At 35.7% G+C, this 5,042-nt stretch overlaps 1 long non-coding RNA gene across 1 annotated transcript in view; it reads left to right on the top strand.

Moving 5' to 3' along the window:
- LOC138170317 (uncharacterized) overlaps window positions 1-3,203 on the top strand; it is a 108,158-nt gene extending 104,955 nt beyond the window's left edge. Inside the window, exon 6 of the long non-coding RNA XR_011170572.1 lies at window positions 206-3,203. This is a non-coding gene — a long non-coding RNA (uncharacterized lncRNA). The remainder of the gene's footprint in view (window positions 1-205) is intronic.
- Window positions 3,204-5,042: the final 1,839 nt, after the last annotated feature.

Raw genomic sequence — 5,042 nt, 5'->3', positions numbered from 1 at the left:
GGGGGGGAGGGGGGGGGGTGGGGGGGGGGGGGGGGAGGGAGGAGGGGAGGAGAGGGGAGGGGAGGAGAAGGGAGAGTAGAAGAGAGGAGAATAGTGGAGGGAGGGGAAGGGAGGGGTGGGGTGGGGTGGGGAGGGGAGGAAAGGAAAGGAACTATTTTCTTTTTAATTTATTTTTTCTTTCTCATGATTTTTTTTTTCATAACAGACTAATGTGGAAATATGTTTAACATGATTGTACATGTATAGCTGCCATCGTGGGGACTAGAAGAGAAAGAAGGTGGGCAGAAAAACATTGGAACTCAATATCCTATAAAAGTGAATGCTGAAAATCATCGTTATATGTTATTGAGGAAAACACTATTAAGTTGGGACAAAAAGAACTAGGAGCTGAGAACAAATTATTTTTTTCTTTATTTCAATAACATTGAGTCCAATGTTCATTCCAGAGGTAGTAAAAGTCATAAAATATACAATTTATTGTGCTTTGAGTTTTGCAAAGCACTCCATAAGTGTGATACCATTTTATCTTTACATCATCCCTCTGAGGTAGATTCTATTGTTATTCCTATTTTACTGATGATGAAACTGAGACTGTTTTTCACCGGTGCAATAGCTAAAGCAGCTGCTATGAATAGGCAGGTGTATTCCCAGGTATGAATGTCAAGATATAACAGTGTGTCTTTCTTGAAAATGAAACTAAGACATTTATTCAAACATCAATAAACCAAATACATTATAGTAACAAAGAAGTCTGTATACATTGCCAATGCAGGTAGCACCAACATTTCCACAACTGTTCTTTTTAAAACAATTCCATAAACATCACCAATGGAGGGAACACCAACATCCCAAGCCTTCCTTCCTTTAGGCATCCCCATGAAAAAAGTTCTCAGGCAAAATCACTCCTTTTATTCACACTAACTGCTCTGCTCTTCCTGCTCTCTCTCTCGCAGTTTGGTCTCACTCCCTCTCAGGTCTGCCTCACACATAATTCCTGTTCCACCCTTCCTATTCCATCCAGAAGTAAGCTTCTCTCACCAGAGACTTCATGTGATTACTTAGGCCTATTAAGGGGCAGGGAAGACCTTCAAATTCCCTCAATGTTGCAAGTTGTCAAAGGCTGAACGACTTTCGCAGAGTCACTCAGTAAGTTTCTATGATGGTATTTGAATTCAAGTCCTCATGACTTTAAATCAGTCACTTTATCCACTGTACCATATAGCTGTCTCTAAACTAACATTTCAATTATAATTTGAGTGAATGAGTTTGTGAAAGTACATTTGTATTTAACTCATTTTGGTCAAGAAACTTGAACTTATTTAAGTGAGATATATCATAATGTCTTCCTGAATAACACCTAGTAACTAGTATTATTCAAGTACTGCATTAAAATTCAGTCACACACATTTACTAGTTGTGTGACCCTGGACAAGTCACTTAAACTCTATTTGCTTCAGTTTCCTCAACTGTAAAAAGGAGATAATTATAGCACATCCTTCACACAGTTTGAAGACTAAATGAGGCAATATTTTTAAAGTACTTGACACAGTGTCTGGTACATATCAGGTGCCATAAAAATGTTTACTCCTTTACCTCCTTGTATCTTTATATGTATTCAAAGCCTTAGAAACCTTTTCATCATATGTGCATTACACTTCCAGTTTAAAAATCACACTAATTCTAGGGCTATGTAGTCATCATAGATTGCAAAACATTGTCAATGATAACCTTCATGTTAGAAATGGCATGCAGCATATCACTGTTAAAAACAACAAATAGAAAAGGAAATATCACTTACATAATGAAAGTATGGGGAAACTGGAGGGCAGACTGAATACTTCGCCATTGACCAAAATGTATTATAAAATTAAAGGAAGACCCCCTAGTGTCAGTCCAATCCTATAAGGATAATTTTATAGGGAATTGGGGAAGGGGTGAGACATGAGAGTCACATAGAATGAGAAGACACAGATGTCATTGTCCGCCACTAGAGGGAGCACCCAGAAGCATGAGATCACAGATTCATTGAAATGCCCCAACTCTCTTAAGATAAGACATGAGGAAATCTGTCAGTTCTCTTTCAGAATATAACAGTTCCAGGTGCACTCACTCATCTCCCACATTATTTATTAATTCTTCATCTGAATATGAATGAAATCCATTCTTACCCTATCACATTTTTAATTTCCTTTTTTATTATGAAATTAACCATGAAAAAAAGAAACATTCTGAAATACTTTGAAATGGCACAAGATTTTCAAAAATCTTTGTCCTGTGCTTCAGACTCCTGACATTAATTTCACAGAATTATTGTTTTAAATTTATTCATCCTGGATTATGAGAGAATTATAAATCTCAGTTTCATGGAACCTTGTAGATCACAAAGCTAGTCCAACAGATTCATTTTAGTCATGGAAATGTTTAGTCCAAAGAGATTATATGACTTATACAAAATGATAGAGGTAGTAAGTAGCATATGTAGCATTTGAATATAGATGTTCAGTCTCCAAATGCATCCCTTTCCTTCCCTGTCACATCCCTCCTTTTAGTTTTAAAAATGGAACAAAATAAAACTATTATATTGATGTTTCATTAATGAGTGGCAACTTGGTTCAATAAAAAGAGAGTTCCATTCCACTTCAAGGATACCCAGGTACAAATTCCTTCTTTGATAAGGTATAATCACAAGCAACTCACTTAACATTTCCATGCCCAAAGCAAATTCCTTAAGATAATAATGCTCAGAAGAGTCATTGATAAACAGTAGTAGAGGGAGTTCCTTCTGAAAGAGCAACCTAGATCAATCAAATATTATGGGTCAAAATTATTATCCGGTACCTCATTCATATTTTTAGTAGAAGGTGAGTGAGAGAAATAAAAACTTCTCCGACTATACTCTAAAATGGAGTAAGGCTTTTTATGGGAAACAGGCCCAAGTTCCCCTTCAGTGGAGATCACATGATTTACAAGGACTCAAAACATAGAGTAGTAGGGAGTCACCCCTCTCCTCAGTGACACCACAGCATAAGATATGCCAAATAAGGATAAAGGTGCTTTCTCAAATGTACATTGGGTGGTCTACTGTTTCTTTGTTCAGGTACTTGAGGTACATTGCTGCACTCAGATTGTACACCTAACTTCCAGCCAATGGAAGAAAAGGGTCAGGAGGGGGGTGGGGGAGAATTCCTCCTTAGGGCTTTCTAACTTTGCAATTTCCTTTGGTAAATTGCTTCTCCTCCCTGACCATTTGTCAGGAGGGTGGCCCTTTCTCGAGATTGTAATAAACCATTCTTTTCTGCTTCCTACCTTAAGAAATCTCTGAGTATTATTTGGGTAAGGATTTCTGTTGCACACAGTTTTGGGGGTGCACACAAAGGTGTATTAATGTGCTACCTCCACACTTAGAGTTCATTAAAATAATAGACAATGAGAAAAATGGAAATGATATTATTTGGAGAATGGTAGATTGTATTAAAGTATATGTCATTGCTTAGAAAAGGGAAAAAGTGAACAATCTGAAATATTTGAGTGCCAAAGAAGTTATGGAAATTTACCCAAAAGAAAGGCACAAGAAACTTGTACTTAAAATAGCCTTGAGAAAAATCCTGAACATGTGCTATAGAAGACTAAGAAGGTCCTGGCGATTAAATGAACTAAAAGAGCTTATGATATTTTTGTTTTCTTCATTTCTTCTTTCTTTCTTTATCCCTGACACCCTTGGCAGCTTTTTATAGTTTTGACTATACGGGTATTTTTACTTTAATCACAAGGTAGTGATCACACATATTTCTGGGAAACCATAGCTCAAACCTTAAATTGAAATGCCTTTTTAAAGATAAATATAATGATAAAAATTGTCAAGAGTCTTCATGAATACACTACTTCCCCTTTGTCTCTCCCTTATAATACAGTATAACAGAAGATTCTTATATCCACTTACTCTTCATGTTGGAATCAAAATTTTAATTAAGAATTATAAAGCCATAGTTGTCTTACTCACTTTTCAATCGTAAAGTCAGCCAAATCTATTCAAACTAAACAATCCTCTTTACAGCTGACATCATTCTCGATGTTCCAAAGATGGTAAAAGAGAGATAAAATTAATCTACTTCCCCCTTATCAAGACCAATAAAAATGGGTAATAAAATATAATTTGATTATGCCATTAGCTCAAATGAATGTTTTAATCATCTGTTAGATATTAAATCATAAATTATTTTTCAACAGCTTTTTAATGAGATGAAAGATAATCAAGGACTTCAGTAAAGTGCTGCTGTATCCGATTTAAATAATCATTCTGTTTTCAGTGCAAAAGAACTCTGTCTTTGCTTCCCTCCCCCCTTTCTCCTTCCTTCCTGGTCTTTTGCTTCCCATCTCTCTCCTCCTCTTTTCTCTTGCTCTCCCTAATTCTTGCTCTCTGTCTCTCCTCTTTTTCTTCCTTTCTCCTCGTCTCTACCTCTGAACAAAGATTACTATCTGCAATTATATACTAATTTCTCACAGTTATCAATAAAAGACACCAAGGTGATATTCTTCCTCACCAATAGTTTTCCCCTGGATCATCAGTTTAACATTCATGTAAATAGTCACTGTGGATACAACCTTTAGATTGATACATTTATTAGTATACCTAAATTTGTGATTGTACATTAATAGGTCAATATTTGCTAATAGCAACTTAGTTCTTAGTTTTAGAATTCTTTCTGGCACCATGTAAATGATGATACAGAGACCTATCCATACTCAAGGCAAGGAAGGAAGATTAAGGGAAGGATCAATTGATTTGTATCAGTATTAAGGGATCCTAAAAAAGAAAGTCCTTCCAAATTTTCATTTTTTTAGTAGCAAAACATTTTCTTCAACAGCCAATGTAGAAAATGATGATTTTAAGTAAATTAAGTGACATCATAAATAATGAGATCTTTTGTTTATCTTCTCCTTTAAGGTTTGCAAGGTAATATAAATTATTGTCTTATTGAATTCTCACTACAACTCTGTGAGATAACTGCAAATATTATACCCATTTCACAGATGAGGAATCT

The sequence above is a fragment of the Petaurus breviceps genome, unplaced genomic scaffold (genome assembly GCF_028583685.1).
Source record: "Petaurus breviceps papuanus isolate PSGF00001 unplaced genomic scaffold, PetGlider_PUasm1.0 38, whole genome shotgun sequence".
NCBI classification, from domain to species: Eukaryota; Metazoa; Chordata; class Mammalia; order Diprotodontia; family Petauridae; genus Petaurus; species Petaurus breviceps.
The sequence above is the reverse complement of the archived record's forward strand: the minus strand, read 5'-3'. Positions and strand labels throughout refer to the sequence as shown.